Raw genomic sequence first — 19,023 nt, 5'->3', positions numbered from 1 at the left:
ATATATATGCATATTTGTGAATATATATATGTATATTTGTGAATATATATATATGCATATTTGTGAATATATATGTATATTTGTGAATATATATATGCATATTTGTGAATATATATGCATATTTGTGAATATATATATGTATATTTGTGAATAGATATATATGTATATTTGTGAATATATATGCTGTACATACATACGTATGTATGTTGTTGCTGTTGTTAAGTGCCTTTAAGTTGGTTCCAACCCATAGTGACACTATGTAGGATTTCCAAGGAGCAGCTGGTGAGCTAGAATTTCTGACCTTGTGGTTCAAATTGACTTTGCAGTCCAACGCATTAACCCACAGTACCACACCAGGAGTTTGTATTGTTGTTGTTAAGTGTCTTTGAGTCGGTTCCAACCCACAGTGATCCTGTATAGGGTTTCTGAGGAGCAACTAGTGAGCTTGAAGTGCTGACCTTGTTGTTGAAACTGACTTTGCAATCCAGTACATTAACACACAGCGCCACACTAGGACTCCAGGACTTTGTGTAGGATATAAATATTTGTAAATGTATTAAGACATCTGAAAAAGTTCATGGGAAAAATTAAATTAAAATATAATAAAATTTTCTCACAAACTTTTTGAAGCCCCTCATTTCAAAACTATAGAATAATAAAACAGATGGCCTAATGAAAGGTTTCAAAACAAAAAAAGATTTGAAAGAAAACTTTATATTTAAAAAAAACAACGTATCAATGACAAAGAAGTATATGGCATCATTCATTGCCAGGGAAACACAAATTAAACCATAATGAGAAATCACTACATAGCTATCGTGGTTGTTGTTGTTGTTGTTGTTGTCATTTTTCAGTGCCATCAAGTGGGTTCAGCCTCACAGCAACTCTGTATGGGGTTTCTGAGAAGTAGCTGGTGGGCTTGAACAGTTGACCTTGTGGTTCGCCATCCCATGCTGATCCTACAGCACCACACTAGAAGTCCATATATCAACTAAGAATGTCACAAATTAAAATGACTAAAATTACCAAGTGTTGGTAAGAGTTTGGAGAAACTAGCAGGGTTCACATATCTAGCTAGTATGAATATAAAAGAATTTGACAGTTTCTTAAAAGGTTAAATATATACTTACCATATGATTCAGCCTCTCCACTCCTAAGTGTTTATTCAAGATAAATAAAAACACATGCCAATAAAAAGTTTTGTTCATGGTGTTTATAGAAGCTATATATGTTACAGCTAATAAAATGTGTTCTGTCCATATAATGGAATAGTGTTTAGCAATTAAAAAAAAAAGAATAACTATTGATACACTCATTAAGTGGATGAATCTCAAAATAATTATATTGTGTGAAATAAGTCATAGAAAACAAGGTACAAACTGTATTATTTATATTATTGTTACAAGTTGGGCTGTAACATTAAGGTCAACAGTTATGAAACTATAGCTGTTCCGTAGGAGAAAGATGAGGCTTTCTGCTCCCATAGAGATTTATAGCTTCAGAGACCCTATATAGAATCGCTATGAGTTGGAACTGGCTCCATATCACATAACCACCACCATAATTCTAGAAAGTGCTAATGGATTTATCATAACAGAAAGCACCTCAGTGGTTGCCTATGCCCAGGAGAGAATAATTCCAGAAGGGCACAGGAAATTTTGCATGGTGATGAGCATGTTTATTATCTTGACTGTGACAATGACTTCATCGATGCATTGTTTCTGTGGTTATTAAGTGCCATGAAGTCATTTCCAACTCATAGCTACCTTTTGTAGGGTTTCCAGCTGAGTGCCTAGTGGGTTTGAACCACCAACTTTGTGGTTAGCAAGCCAATGGTTATCCTACAGCACAAAACCAGGACTCCATATGTATACAGATTTCAAAATGTACAAAATTTTACACATTAAGTATGTGTATAGTCTATTGTGTTACTTATGATTCAATAAAGTTGCTAAAAACTAACTAGCAAGATCAGAAGTTTCTAGCTTGGTTTGGGTGTTGTATTATTGTTTTGTTTTTTACTTATTTTTAAATTGTAGAATATAAGCTTCATAAGAGCAGAGTCCTGATTTCTCTTGCTCATTTTGGCTCTCTAGTGGCACTGTTGGATAAACACTAGAGTGCTAACCGCAGGCTGGCAGTTCAAACCCACCAGCCACTCTTAGGAAGCCCTATGCAGGGTTATTATAAGACAAAAGTGACTTGACAGCATGTAACAGCAATACATTACGTGCTGTCAAGCTGTGGTTCTGTAGAATAAGCACTAGACTGCTAACCAGTAGCTCTTCCATGGGAGAAAGAGGAGGTTTTCTGCACCCATAAAGATTTACAGCCTTAGAAATTCTATATGGGTTTCATATGAGTCAGAACTTACTCAATGGCACTTAACATGAGTAACTAGAATTATGCGTTCCAATTACTATTTCTGAGTAAAAATTAGTCCAAAAGGTAGTGACATGAAACAATTGCATATCATCCTCATGAATTCTGTGCCTAGAGAATTTGACAGGAAAGAGCAGGGGTGGCTTCTTCCTACTCTAGGATGTCTTGTCCCCCAACAAACAACTGGACTGTGAGATCAACAAACAACTGGACTCCTTATCACTAGGTAGTCTCTTTATTTTATTTCTCCAGCTTGGAGTCTCCAAGCTAGTAAGACTTCTTACCTGCAAGTTAAGACCTGTGCCCCAAAGAGAGAATCAGAAGGAAGATGTGTCAACATTTTCTGATGTAGCCCCAGATGCCGCAAAGGATCACTCCCTTCCTATTGTTTTTAAATTAGAGCAATCATATAGAAAGGCCCAGAGTCCTAGTGTGGCCCTGTGGGTTAATTCGCTGGACTGCAAAGTTGGTTTGGTGTTCAAGTTTACCAGCTGCTCCTTGGAAACCCTATACAGGATGACTATGGGTTGGAACTGACTCAACAGCACTTAACAACAACATAGAAATTCCCAGATAGAAGAATAATAATGCTTCTTAGAAGCTAGAATGATGAAATTTTGGCTCATACACTTCAAACACATTGTTAGGAAAGACCAATCACTAAATAAGGACATCACGTTTGGTAACGTAGACATCAACAGAAACAAGCAAGACGTCAATGAGAAGATTGGCACAATAACCACACTACACTCAAACACGCCAGCCAGTCATCATGAAGATGAAGGACTTGGCAATGTTTCTTTTTGTTATACATAAGTTCACCATAAAGGAACCCTGGTGAGACAATTATTTAACACTTGACTATTAACCAGAAGGTTGACAATTCAACCCCACCAGCAACTCCGCCTCTGTGGAGGAAACGACCTGGTGATGTACTCACATAAACAGTAACTGCAGAGGAAATCCTATGGGGGAAGTCCTCTTCTGTCAGATAAGGTTGCTATGAGTCTGAATTGACTCAACAGCACACAATACCAATGACAATATTTCATGCAATGTAAAGCAATGTGGAAAAGATGCATTTCTAAATGGTCAACAATTACTCTAAAGCAAAGATGACAAGTTAGGATAGCAGGGAGTCTAGGTTATTGGAAATGCACTAGTTAGAATGGAGATAATGAGACTGTTGGCACAATTTGAAACATGTAGCCAAAGTCACTGAACAATATGAGTATATGTTGAAATTATTGAATGGGAGTCAATTTTGCTGACTTGAGGGCAACTAACAACAACAAGGGAGTCCTGTGTGGCACTGTAGGATAAAGCACTGGACTCCAAGTTTAGTTTGAACTATAAGGTCGGTGGTTCAAACTTACCAGCTGTTCCTTTAGGGATCCTCTATAGGGTTTCCAAGGAGCAGCTGGTGGGTTTGAACTGCTGACCTTGTGGTTCATAGTCCAGTGTTGATCTTTAGTGCCCATCAATTAGTTCTGACTCATAACAACCCTATACATAAAAGAACGGAACACTTCCTGGTCCTGCACCAACCTCACAAGGGTTATTTTTGAGCCCATTGTTGCTGCCACTATGTCCATTCATCTTGTTGGGCATTTCCTCTTTTTAACTGATCCCCACTGTACCAAGCATGATGGCCCTCTCCAAGGACTGGTCACTTCAGACAACATATCCAAAATACGAATGACAAGTCTAGCCATCCTCACTTTTAAGGGGCATTTGAGCTGTCCTTCCAAAACAGAGGTGTTTGTTCTGGCAGTATTTTCAATACTTTTTTTTGAACACCCTAACTCAAATGCATCAATTCTTCTACTGTCTTCCTTATCCACTGTCCAACTTTTGGATGCATATGAGGCTATTGAAAATACCATGATACACTTTATTCCTCAAACTGACATCTCTGCTTTTTATCACTTTGAGCAGATTTGCCTAATGCAATAAGTTGCCTGATTTCCGGAATGCTGCTTCCATAAGGTTGATTGTAGATGCAAGCCAAATTCAGTCTTTGACAATTTCAACCTTTCTCCCTTTGTCATAATGCTATTTATTGGCTCAGTTATGAGAATTTTCCTTTTTTTTACACTGAGGTGCAATCTGTACTGAAGACTGTAGTCTTTGATCCTCATCAGTAAATATTTCAAGTCCTATAGGCTTCCAGCTAGCAGGGTTGTGTCAGCTGCAAATGGCAAGTTGTAAATGAGTTTTTCTCCAATCCTGATGCCAAATTATTCTATATACACTTCATCTTCTTGGATGATTTGCTCAGCATACAAATTTAAAAAGTATTGGTAAAAACATATAACCCTTTTACATACTTTTCCTGATTAAATCATTCAGAATCCCTTGTTCTATTCACACCACAGTCTTGTGATCTGTGCACAAATTCCTTATGAGTGAATAAAGTGTTCAGGAATTTCCATTCTTCACCATGTTACCCATAGTTTGTTACAATCCACAGTCAAATATTTGTTTATAGTTAAATAAAGCACAAGTAAACACTTTTAAGGCATTCTCTGTTTTCCTCCAAGATCCATATTACATCAGCAATGATACCCCTCATTCTACATCCTCCTATGAATTTGGCTTGAATTTCTGGTATCTCCTTTTCAATGTATTGCTGCTGCTGGTTTTGAAATATGTTCAGCAAAATTTTATTTCCATAAGATATTAATGATATTGTCAATAATCGCCCCATTCTACGGGGTCACCTTTCTCTTGAACGGACACAAATGTGGATCTCTTTCAATCAATTGGTGAAGTAGCTGTCTTCCAAATTTCTTGGCATAGAAGAGTGAGCATCTCCATTGCTGCATTAGTTTGCTAAGCTAATTTAAAAACTAATGTTAAAAATGTCTGTTTGTATTCTGTAAATTCCTGTAACCTTTTTTCCCCCACAAACCCCTTCAATGAAATTTGTACTTCCTTCAGTACCATAATTTCACAATCATATGCTACTTCTTGAAATGGTTGAACTTGTACTGATTTTTTTTGGTACAGTGACTCTGTGTATTTTTTTGATACTTCCTGTGACATACAATATTTTGCCTCTAGAATCCTTCAATATTTAAACCGGAGACTTCTATTTTTCCTTTAGGTCTTTCACCTTAAGAAATACTAAGTACATTCTTTCCTTTTGGTTTTCTAATGTCAGGTTTTTGCATATTTCAATGTAATAATTTATCTTCTTGAGGTACCCTTTGAAATTTTCTTTTCAGCTCTTTTACTTCATATATTCCTTCCAATTGTTTTAGCTTCTCTATGTTCAAGAGCAATTTTCAACTTCGTAGACATTATCAAACACCTTGAGGCAATGAGTTGCCAGACCTGAGGGCCTAGGGACATAGTCTTAGGGAGGCACTATGGTCAGTTGGCAAAACATAGTTCCCTAAAACAATGTTCCATATCCTACTTTGTTGAGTAGTGACTGGGATCTTAAAAGCTCATGAGCAGCCATCTAAGGTACAGTTATTGGTCTCTTCATGTGCGGAGAAAGAAGAAAGATAAAAATTGAAGACACTATGAACAAATGGACTAATGGAACCTGGGAACACCATTCTCTATTAGAACAAACAAGATGGCAGATCCAGTAGAAGTGCAGTGAGGAGCTCCGTCAGCAACAACACAGAATACCAGACCAAACAGACTCAGGGGATGGTCCCAGAACTCTGAACCACATATAAAGGAATATTTCGAAGGTTGGAAGGCTTACAGCTAGGGAAATCTGTAGCAGAAGCAAGAAATCATTGATACCTAATTCAAGATGCTCAGCTGCTCCCAGAGCCACCATCTTGGGTGAGATAAAGTGGGGGAAGGATCAGGACAGCCATGGATGACTGACATAACTGTAGAGATAAAGGTGTGGATGTTCTTTCTCTCTTTTTTTAAATCTGATCATTGGTCTCTTGCTCTCTGCACACCTCCATTCTGGTGACTAGAGGGGGTGCCTGAGTGAGTGGACACCCCACCCCCACCCCTGGAGGGTTCTACTATGCATGTGAACAGATCCCTAGAAATTTAGAGTGACAGTTTCCACTTAAAACCAAACAGCAGTGCAAAATGGCCATAGCCAGCCTTGACTGTTTATCACTAGGAAAAAGGCCTGAATGGGGACTGTGAAGCAGGAATGGCAGACTAAAAAGGAAATAGGCCAAAAATTAAATCCTGAGTTATGTCACAATGACTAACAGTGGCATCTTGAAATTTCTCAAGAAGAAGAGTGAAAAGGGAAGCCCATCTCCTGATCACATCTACCTGGAGGCAATCAGAAAGCATAAAAAATACCAAAATTCACACATATCTATGTGTTAAGGCCACAGATAACTCCTGAATATGCCCAAAAAACAGAAACAGATGACTATGTCAGCACACGTCCAGAAACGAGATAAAGTGACTGACACAAATGAGCTGGAAGTAGACCTACACTCCATACTGGAAGATCAGCAGGCTTTGGAAATGCCTGAGAAGGAATTCAGAAAAATGATTATAAAATGTATTAAAACATTAGACAATAAGTTGAGAAAAATAAAGAAGAAGTCAGGAAAGCGCTAGAGGAACTATCAAATAAAACAGATACAGCATTGGAAACAATTCAAAACCTACAGAAAGAGGTCCAAATGATCAATAATAGAATATCAGAAATGGACAATACACTGAAAGGGCAAAGGAGTAGAATTGAAGAGATAGAAGCCAGAACTACTGAGCTAGAAGATCAAGCTCTCAACACTACTAAGATAAGAGAGGCGGCAAAAAAAGGATTAAAAAATCTGAAGAAGGCCTAAGATTCATGTTGGACAACATGAAGAGGAATAACTTAAGAATTATCAGCATTCTGGAACAGGAAGAACCACACAAGTCCACAGAGGAGATACTTGAAGAGCTTCAGGAAGAAAATTTTCCTAACATCCTGAAAAGTGAAAAGATAAGCATTCAAGAAGCTCAACGAACCCCAGTAAGGATAGACCCTAAAAGACAATCACCAAGGCATATAATAATCAATCTCTCCAAAATCAAAGATAAGGACAAAATCCTGAACGCAGCTAGGGAAAAGAGAAGTGTAACATACAAAAGCAAGCAAATCAGATTAAGCTCAGATTTCTCAAGAGAAACCATGCAGGCAAGCAGGCAATGGGGAGTCATATATAAAACCCTGAAAGAAAAAAACTGCCACCCAGTGAAATAGGCCTCTTGCAAAGCCTTTGCAGAGTACAGGACCTTAGGTGGAATCCTGAATCCCATCCAGAATCTTATGAAGTGGGGCATTCCCACTAGCCAGGACAAGCAGACCAGTCTGGGAAGAGTTAGAGCTACAGAAGATACATATTCAAAGCAAGATCATCAGGAAAAGCCCGTAACAAAAATGTCAACATGACTGGCTCATACAAGAATAAGTAAGCTGTTCACCAGGAAGCCATCAAGGCAAGCAATCAAGTTTCTTAAGAACAAAGTTCCCTCTAAGACAGAAACTCAAAGGAACACATGAACAGCCATTTAAGCTTATTGGCGACCACACTGCTCTACTGGAAAGTGGAAGAGGAGGAAAGGAAGCAATGAAAAAATGGGCTGAATTCAACCATAGTCCATCGGCTGCCGTTGACCTGGAGATGAGAGAGAGAAGAGGATGGGCTGGTTGGTCCAAAGTGTGGTGAGACCCAGGGACACTTAAGGCCATGGACAAAGACATAGCCACAGAGAGCTTGAGCTGAGAGTGAAGCATCCAGCTGATATGAAGTGAGGAGATATGTACAAGAACACCCAAACTTGCAGACAGCAGCCATTTGACCTAGCATCAATGGCTCGATAATCAGAACTTGACTAGAGAGAATACCAAAAAAAAAAAAAAATTAAAATTTTTTTTTTTTTGGATAAAGGAAACAAGGGCATATTGCTACAATTTGATGAGCCTGACATATACTCATTGGGCTAGTAACTCTAAATACAGAGTATTTTTGTCTTCACATCAAGTATCAATGCTATCCCCTCTATACACAAGGAAGATAGGGATGGGAAACTTAAACATTGGTTATCTAAAATGAGGGGGGGCGATAAAAGTAAAAAGTAACTGGCTTACAAGGTTTCAAGAGGGAGTTTAGTTTAAGAGTGTGGGGAGGAAGAAAGAGTCCCCACTGAATAGTTTTCATCTTGTCTAGATGTTGTTGTTGTTGTTGTTGTTAGGTTCATCGAATCAGTACCGACTCATAGCTATCCTATGCTCAGCAGAACGAAACACTGCCCGATCCTGGGCCAGCCTCACTATTGTTGCCACGCTAGAGTCCATCGTAGCTGCTACTTGGCTAAATCAATCTCATTGGGGGTTGTCCTCTTTTTCTCTGACCCTCCACCTTACCAAACATGATATCCTTCTCCAGCAACTGGTCCCTCTTGTCTAGATGGGTATGGTCAAAAGAGATGGGGATAAGATTTGCATGATTCAATATTGAATAATTATTATCATGACCAATAGCGATTGTCACAATTGTAAAGGTAGAAGTTTTGTAACAAAAACAGGGGAGTGCTTAATCTTACAGTCCAGAAACAGAGGACCCTAGAACCAACAAGGGAGAAGAGCACAAGCAGAATGCAGGACCTTATCCAGAGAAGCAGCATTGCCAGAGACTGAGGCAGAGATGGGGTCATAGAGAGGGGGAGTGGCTGAGGACTCTAGATTCATGGAAAGAGAGGGACTAAGAGCCGGTGGCCAGGAGGCAGACATGCAGAATGTGCCCTTTAGAGGTATAAGTTATTATAAATGCCTGAGTGGTTTTGTTTGTTTGTTTGTTTTTTACAAAAAGCTAAAGTGAATTGAGAGAAATACTGTTAACTGGTGGTACATGAGGGGGATTGTAATCATTGTAATGAAACAAGGTGCATGATTTGTTGAATGTAAAACTGATGAACTGCCCTGTAAATGTTCACTCAATCCACAATAAAAACCTTAAAAAAAAAAAAGTTGGCAGAATACTTCAAATTCATTATCACTGACTTTCATGGTTGGTGCAAAATTTGAGTAATACACATAGTAACTGGTCTTCATTGTAGGCTTATGGAATCCTGGTGTGGTTCTGTGAGTTTAAGGTACTGGACTGCAAGGTCATTTGAACCACAAGGTTGGCAGTTCAAGCTCACCAGCCGCTCCTCAAAAACCCTATACAGGATTGCTGTGGATCAGAACTGACTTGATGGCACTTAACAAGAATTGTGTAGGCTTATGGGTAGTATCCTATCACAGACAGCATTGTACTTCGAGAAAGATTTGGAGATGTTCTTTTTGACAGTCAATGTGATGCCATTCCTCTTCAATTTGTTGTCCCTGACATAGTAAACCATATGATTGTGAGATTCTAAATGGCCAATACCTGTCCATTTCAGCTTACTAATGCCTGGGATATCAATCTTTATGCATTCCTTTTCATTTTTTTGATGACTTCCAATTTTCCTATATTCATATTTTATACATCCCATGCTCCTATTATTAATGGATGTTTGCTGTTGTTTCTTCTCATTTTGAATTCTTCCCACTTTAGCAAATGAAGGTTTCAAAAGTTTTCTTCATACATGCCATTAAGGTCAACTCTACTTTGACAAAGGAAACCTAGTAGCATAGTGGACTACTAACTGGGCTGCTAACCAAAAGGTCAGTAGTGTAAATCTTCCAGTCGTTCCACAGGAAAGAGAAGGCTTTCTCTCTGACAAAGATCTGCTGCCTTTCGAACTCTATACAGAATTGCTTTGAGTTGGCACACAGGCACCACCAGCACCTCCTTTAAGGAGGCAGTTCTTCCCTAGCCATATTTTGAGTACTTTCCAAGCTGGGAGGCTCATTTCCATCACTATAGCAAAAACTGTTTCGCTGCCACTCATAAGGTTTTTGGTGGCTAACCTTCAGAAGTGGTCTACCTCTCTCTTTTCCTAGTCAGCCTTATGCTGGGAGCTTTGCTGAAAGGTATCCACTACTGGTGACCCTGCTGGTATTTAAAATACCAGTGACACAACTTCTAAAATCACAGGAACACACAAGCCACCATATACGACAAACTGACAGACAAGTGGTGATTTGAAACTCCAAAAATTCCTTAATTGTTAAATGCTCTATGATATCCAAGATTTCCAAATTCATTATACCTAAGTTTTAGAGTTTGTATTTTAACTTCAAGGAAATGTTGATGATCAAGCAAGTTGAATTATTAAATATTCCATAGATAAACATAGTTTGAAATGTCAATCAGAAAGTTTGGGACCACATCACACGGCCTTTGTGATTAGCAGTCCAATGTTTATCCTACAGTGCCATACCAGAAAAAAAAAAAAAATATATATATATATATATATCCCTGGTAACATAATGTGTTAGGCTGCTAACTGCAAGGTCAGTGGTTCTAATCCACCAGCTAATCCTGAGGAGAAAGATGAGGCTTTCTGCTCCCACAAAGATTTACAGTATTAGAAACCCTACATAGGGTCAGGACACCTGGTATGGCACTGTAGGATCAGCACTGGACTGAAAACCACAAGGTCGGCAGTTCAAACCATCAGCCTCTCCTTGGAAACCCTATACAAGCATGAGTCAAAACTGACTCGTTAGCACTTAATAGCAACAACATGGGTTGGAATCAACTTGACAGCACCCAAGCACACCATTTATATATATATATATAAACACATTTGCCAAGTCAGTGTTTTTCACACGACATCAATGAAACTAATCATATTATGCAATGATTACCAGTATTCAATGCCAACATTCCATCACCATAAACACAAACTCAATGCTGCCTAACCTGTGCTTCCCTTTCCAACTTCAGTACCTGCTAAGCAGCTGTGCTCTCTATAACTTTACCTATTCTAGGTATTTCATAAGTAAGTGAGATCATATAATATGTGATTGACTTAACTCACAAAAGAGCAAATATTGTATGGTCTCACTTAAAAGAAACACTTGGAGTATTGTTTTCAAGGTTCATCCTTGTCTCAGCATTTTTCAGGATTTCACTGCTTTTTTTGTGGCCGATTAATATTCCATTATGTGCATGGGCCACATTTCCTTGATTGTTTGTTGATAAGCATATAGGTTGTTTCCACCTTTTGACAATTTTCAATAGTGCTGCCTAGGAGTGAAGCCAAGGAAAACCTTGACAATTATTTAACGCATTTGCCTAATGTCACAGATTTATTAACTTCTTCCCTAAAAGTGTGTATAAAGTTACCTCATATTCTTTGCAGAAGAGACTATGAAATCTGATTTGGTAGGAACAGTTTTATAGCAGAAATGTTTCTTGATATGGAATGAGAGGAACTTTATACACATAAAGTGTTTTGCCTATCATATTGCTGTCATATTATTTATAAAGCATAGGTTCTTTGTGTCACTTTTATGCACTGGTAGATTTTGGCATTTCCACAGTTTCCTTTGGTACATGATTAATTTTATCACCTAATCCAGAGGAGGGAAAATAAACTATTGTAAATAAATAGATTAACTGACTATCGTTCTGCAAGACTGTACAGTATGAAATTCATGTTCATTTGCAGAAAACAAAAGCTCCATAAGAAATGCAATCATTGTTTGCCAGTTTTGAATAGCTAAATCCATTCTTTGCCAGAATTCCTAATTTCTAATTAGGACTATAGGTACTCTATCTCTCTCTTTTTCTGAAAATGATAACTATGTGTCTCTTTTGATAATGAAATACGCCAAGGGGGCCCATAGTTAAGTCTAGGCCTCAGAACTAGGAACATTTCCATCAAAGATGGTTTGTTAATAATAAAGTAAGGAGGGAAAAAAGCTATTTGCTTCTTTTGTGGCTCTGACCCTCCCTTGGTCCTGCCAGGCCAGTGGTAATTAAAGCAACAGTGTTGTGAAAAAAGTGTGAATTACTTTTACTGGAAGACTTGGATGTTGCTCCTGACTGACAAAGCACAGCGGGGGACTCTGCTGGATATTAAAGAGTGATGGTAGTCCCTGCATTGTAAGGTGGCTTTTCAGACACAATGCAAAATTGTGACTTTTCACAAGTTGGTATCTCTGGAACCATTTGTGTTATCAGCTTAAAATTTTGATTTTTTTTTTTTTTCTCTTTGACAAGGTTGTAGAGCAAAAACTATGTCACATTTTGTGCAATGCGGTATGATGGTTGGTGTTATAGAAAGCTAATATATATAATCTATTTTTTTCTTACCTTGGACTTCTTACTATATCATGGAATTATTTCAACCATGAAGATTTCTGAAACCAGGGAGGAAGAAGCCACAAAAGATCATGTGTTCAACCTTCTCTTGGAGAGTTATTTCCATGTCAAATACTAGTCTTTCCATTTCTGTCATTTTTAAAAGAAGAAAGAAGTACAGAACAGCATTCTGTTGGCGATGCCAAGAAATGCAGACTCTGCACTCTCAACCTTGGTATATAAATATCTTCATGGATCCTGGGATCATTCCACTAAACCCAGCCAGGAAATGTTCTGATCTTGCTCTGATAGCTGCAAATCTTGTTCAGTTAACTTACAAACAGTTGTGATATGTTAATTTGGTTCCTTCTATGCTGAGAGAAAAAAAAATGTCTTTAGCCAAATTCAAGACTCCACTTTCTGTAAATATGATGCGGGAGAATAAAATAACTTAGGAGGCAACAACTCACTTTTCATTTTATAAACTAGCAGACACTATGGAACTTCTGAATCAGGTTCTTAGAGCATATGCAGAATTCTATGGAAGGCACAAAGAGATTGGGGCAGCCTGTGCTGGTATAAAAGATAGGACACAACTGAAAGATAGTGGAAAATATGTCTATAATGTGCCTGAATACATACATAGGGATATAATTCTACTGCAAATAAGGAGTGATAACACTGTGTAAGACTCCTATTGATCGTTTATCACTTTCCGCCCTATGTAAAGAGATTGCGGTGATGAGAGAGATCCCTGTTGTTGGTATCATTTCAGTTGTTGTTAAGTACTGTCGAGTTGGTTCCAACCCATGGCAATTCTGTATAGGGTTTTGGTCATATCACAGAGCAGTAGGACACTTTGTAAAACAATGGCACAGCTGAGCAGAAGGCAAGTGGATATGCATACCGATACCAGTGTCCTGACTTCCTCCCTAGGTAACTGATCAACCTCAGTTTTCTCTTGTGAAAAACGCTGGACCAAAAGGTCGGTTAGAGCCACAAGGTCAGTGGCTCAAACTCACTAGCCGCTCCTCAGAAACCCTATACAGGGTCGCAATGAGTCAGAAACAACTTGACGGCACTTAACCACCACAACAACATATTATGAAGGCAGAGTCGTGGTGTGGTGCTATAGGATAAGCACTAGATTGCTAGCCTCAAGGTTGGCAGTTCAAATGAACCAGTGCTCCTTGGAAACCCTCCAAACGGTCGCTATGAGTTGGAATCGACTAGACGGCACTAAAGAACCAATATATTATGAAGGAAGGAGCCATGGTTATGTAATGGGTTGAGTTGGTCTGATAGCCAAAAGGACCACAGTTTGAATCTACCAGCTGTTCCATGGAAGAAAGATGAATCTTTCTACTCCTGTGAAGATTTACAGCCTTAAAAACCCTACACAGGGTCACTATGAGTTAGAACCAACTTCACAGTAAACAACCACCACCACTACCATATTATGAAAGTTTCGTATTAAAACATAAATGTTGCTTTGTGAATTTTCTGACATATGGTAAGCAATCGAAAAGGTACCTATTACTATTCTCAACAGCCATCATTATCAAACTAGGCACTATTATGAAGCAAGATGAATCTCGGAATTCTTTCTGCTTTTAGATATACTGATTCTGTTTGATTTGTCAAGCAGTTGGGTAATATTTTTAATGTGGTGCAAGGTTATAAAATGGCATTTAGGGGATGAGGCTGTGACATGCTGAACAATAGGCTCTTTAAATATACAACAATGATATAAACAGAATAACTGGGGTGCTCCTAATGACATTCTTTCACCCCACTAGTGCAAAGTTTAATTAGTATGTAAATAGCATACTCATTTACAATTGACATAATGCCACCTCTTTTCATGCCAAGCTGTCAGGGCCTATGAAACTGTAAAATTCCTGACACTAAACATTTGTTGTAAACTGATCCATCCAAAAGTAACTTAACTAAAGCTGAAAAGGCGGGAAAGGTGATAATTACTTTTTCTTTTTAAAAAATCCATTTCTCCATTCTGTTGGGGAGAGATTTACCTCATTATAATGGGTGAAGGGTAAATTCCATAAAAGAAGAGGGGGGGCGGGTTTGGAAACAACAACAACAAAAAAGAAAACCATGAGCCACCAACCCCAGAGTGATGAAAAGCAAAATGGGTAAGGAAAAAAATACCCTCAATTGACACAGCTATTTTCATCACATCAAATCAGCCATCTGTTCTTGACATAGTTTATTATCATTAGGAAGATTTTCTCAATTCAGACATGGTGATGAGGAAAGATGAAGAATTAACCAGATAAATAGCCAATTTTTGAAAATTCAGGCTGAGACCCTTTTCCTCAATTTCTATTCCCTCCTTTCTCCCTGCTTCATCATCACCCCCCAATTATTCCAAGAAAAGCTTCAATGACATGATTAGACATGTTTATGGTGTTGTTTTTCTTCCACTTGCAACAGCATAAAGCTCTGAACATACGACACAGCAGTTGTTGACACGATGATGACCAACATTGTTCAAAAAATTTAATAATTTTCTGGTTGTTAAAAATGACTACATATACTTACAATGGCAAGTGGCTACAGTTAAGGAGGATGGAATTAATACTCTAACTTGAGATATAAAAATGCTGATCATTTCCTCCTCCATCACTTTACCTTGGGATAAGTGTAGAAGAAAAACATTTTTTTGAAATCATCAGGGAGTTATTCCAACAGATCTGTGTGAGAATCTGGAAGGAAAAAAAAAAAAAAAATGCTGGAAACCAACGATAAAAAGGAAATATTTAAATTGCATGCCTCACACCAACTTATTAAAGTTGGAAACTCATAATTTTAAAAAGTTAAACTCATAAATTTAGAGAAAATAGCTAAAAGAAAATTCTTGACAAATATCAACACAACTACTTGAAAAAAATTAGTCAAGCCGGTTATTTTATCTACTTACTGTCAAAAACAAGTTTGACTGACTCTCCCTCAAATAGTTCACAAATTCACAATGTTAGATGTATTTGTAAGAATTTAATCCACAGATTTTGGGCTATACTTAAAATGCTATCTTTTTGGTTGAAAAAAATTTTAATGCTACAGATAGTTGTATTTAAGTTGGTAGTTAAACTATTCATCCTTACAGGCAGGATAGTTTGGGGTGAGGTTGGCCCAGGATGGGGCAGTGTTTCCTTCTGCTGTGCACAGGGTCGCTATGAGTCGGTACCAACTCGATAGCACCTAACAACAACAAATCCTTTTTAGGATGGCATTTCTGTGACTTTTTATTTTGTGTTCTCTTATATTTGCCTGTCTTTTTGGAAAGAGTTGTATCTTACCAGTCACTTGCTCCATATTCCTCAATGTCTGACTATTTACTAATTGACATAAAAGCTGTCTCTTTTAACTTGTCATTCTTCATAATCTCTTATCAGAAACATCAGTGTTGCTAGAACTTTCTTCCTTAACAAACTTTTTTCTTGATTTTATCTATTGAACTGTCTTGATTGTCCAAACTCTTAGAATCCTCTTGCTTTTCTTTGTTGCTACAACAAATCTAAATCAACAACAGATCTAAATCTAGACAGAGTTGTTCCACTATAGAATTTGCCAATCCGCAAATGTCTAAAATTTACTATAAGTCAGGCACTGTGTTATGAGCCAGAGATATAGAGATGAAGAGATACACTTTGTTGGAGGCCTATTAGTGAGCCAAACAAACATGAGACTTGACCTTGAGGAACTTAAAGTCTAGACCTGGGTCTTCAAACTCTGGGCCTCAGTCGAATCCAGCTAGTTGCCTATTTTTATAAACAGAATTTGATTGGGACTAATTCATAACATATAGCCTATGGCCAGGTGGCACTGTAGTATCAGCACTGGACTGCTAACTGCAAGGCCAGCAGTTCAAACCTACCAGCAACTCCTCAGGAGAAAGACGAAGCTTTCTGCTACCATAAAGATTTATAGTCTTGGCAACTCTAGAAGGTTGCTGCGAGTCAGAATCAACTTGATGGCAGTAGGTCTGGCTGCTTTTGTGCTATTTCAGTAGAGCTTCATTGTTACAGAGACCTGCCAAGATAAAATACTGACCATCTGACCCTATATAGGAAAATGTGACTGATCTCGCTAAACTCTAGATCCATCTTCAACTGTTCTAGCTCTACATTGTTTCTTAGAAAATGCATGTTTTAATGGTCTTACGTCTTCTATAAAAATTACTCTATAATCCCTATTAGACATGCCTTTTGATCTCAGTCACATATGAGGGGAACTAAGTATTGCTACAAAATCATAAAACCCTTATTAAATAAAAATACCATAATGTGAAGCTATTGTTTCTGAACATGACCTGGACCACTACCCTAGATCTATGTCTATACCCTTTTGAAGGTCATGATTTCCATTTCTCTATCCCTTCCACAAAGAATTCTGAGTTATTTGATTTACCTCACATCAAAACAGCAGTTTTAGCATACTTTTCAATGTTCTTTTGAATTTCGGGAACAAAAAGAAGTCTGAATTGGCAATACCAGGGCTGTGAGGCCTGATATTGGTCTCCTGGTGTGGAGCTGTAGGATCAGCACTGGACTGAGAACCACAAGGTCAGCAGTTGCAACCCACCAACTGCTGCTTGGAAACCCTATACATGGTCACTGTGAGTTGAAAGCGACTTCATGGCACTTAGCAACAACAAGAACAAGGCTAATTGCGTCAGGCTTGTCAATGAAATTCTTATAGGGTTGCTGGTGCTCCCCTTGAAGAACAAGCAGGTGCGTTGTTGTGACAGAACAAAAAATTCCTCAGCGCAACTTTCCTGGACTTTTTCTCACCAATGCCGGTTTCAAGTTTCTTAAACCTTCTTCCTAATAAATCCCATGACTGTTCTGTGTCCTAGAAAATATCTCAAGATTACTCCTTTGGAATCCCCAAAAATGTTACCGTAACCTTCTAAGCTGATTTCCCTCCCTTGCTTTTGACTGGCCTACCACATGCCCTCAGAAGTCATTACTTTGAAAGATCTCTTTTTGAACGTGCCCTAATGAAAGAACGTAATTGCAGAGACATGTTTGAATATATTTTGTTTAAAATAAACCCATGCATGTAACAGCTGACATGCTAGAAGCAATTCTTTTTGACATACTCTCATATTTCTAATTGCCCGTTTCAAAGCCTGCTGCCCCCAGAAACCACCAGTATGTCGATATATTGAGCTCCTTGTTTTCCTAAAACTATTTCCTAACATCATTCTCTCCGTTACAATGACTCAAGTTTGGAGTCTTATATTGTTGTTGTTGTTATGTGCTGTGGAGTAGGTTCCGACTCATAGCGACCCTATACAGGGTTTCCGAGGCTGTAAATCTTTACCGGAGCAGAAAACCTCATCTTTCCCCCGCAGAACAGCTGGTAGTTTCGAACTACTGACTGTGAGGTTAGCAGCCCAATTCGTTACCACTACACTACCAGAGCTCCTTGGAGTCTTACATACTCTTCCACTATTCAGATATCACAGATCAGAAACTTTTTTTAAATGTACGCATTTTCATACTTATCAATTAATTTCATTTCTATCTACACTAGTTCTAGATTCCAAGATCTTATACTTAGAATACTATTGCCACCAAAGGAGATCTCCCTGTAGTCAGTTTCTTATACCTCCAGTCATCTGTCAGTTGCCCTGAAACACCACTTTGTATATGTCATCACAATCCTCAGCAGTAGAATGACATCATGGGGCCCACAAATCCCATTGGATGCACCAGTATTTTGTGAAGGCTGATTAAACAATCAGTTTCCAAAGTAGATGCATCACTATATGTCTTTCAAATATGCATAGAGGTTCTTCTGAAGACCAACGCACAAATTTCTGATTAAATTAACAATCACATTGTATTTTTTTTCTCAGTCTTGATTTCCCTGAGAAATCGATTCTGAAAAGCACAACTATGTTTTGTTGTTGTTGTTGTTTTTTCCCCCATATTTTGCAGTTAAATGATTCTCACTGATCCTCACATAGTCAGCTGACTCTGCCCTGGTGCATCTTTGACCATACCAGAGTTTAGGGAGGCTAGATCCATCATCATTTGGAAGAAAAGGTGAAAGGGTTAAAAAGGTTAAAATGCAATGGTCTTGTCTCCCACTCTTTCTCCAACTCCTTGAGTGGAAACTACAGACTTGAATGAGCTTCAAAAGAGAAAGGTACTATCCTAACCAGAAAAGCGGCTACAACAGAGATGGTAGCAGAGGCAATGGCATAGAGAGACAGGGTAGCAGAGGACTATGGGTCATGGACTGAGAAAGGAAGTGTGCCTGCAGACAGGCAGCTGACTTGAAAAATGTGTCCTCTCAACATTTAAACGAATATATATTTCCAATGTGGTAGGTGTACATGAAAAAAAAAAAAGGGATTGTAAGCATCACAATGCTTTGTTGAACACAAAACTAATGAACTACCCTGTAAACCTTCACTGGATTCACAATAAAA

The sequence above is a fragment of the Chrysochloris asiatica genome, unplaced genomic scaffold (genome assembly GCF_000296735.1).
Source record: "Chrysochloris asiatica unplaced genomic scaffold, ChrAsi1.0 scaffold00114, whole genome shotgun sequence".
Lineage (NCBI taxonomy): Eukaryota > Metazoa > Chordata > Mammalia > Afrosoricida > Chrysochloridae > Chrysochloris > Chrysochloris asiatica.
This window is presented reverse-complemented; position numbering follows the sequence as displayed.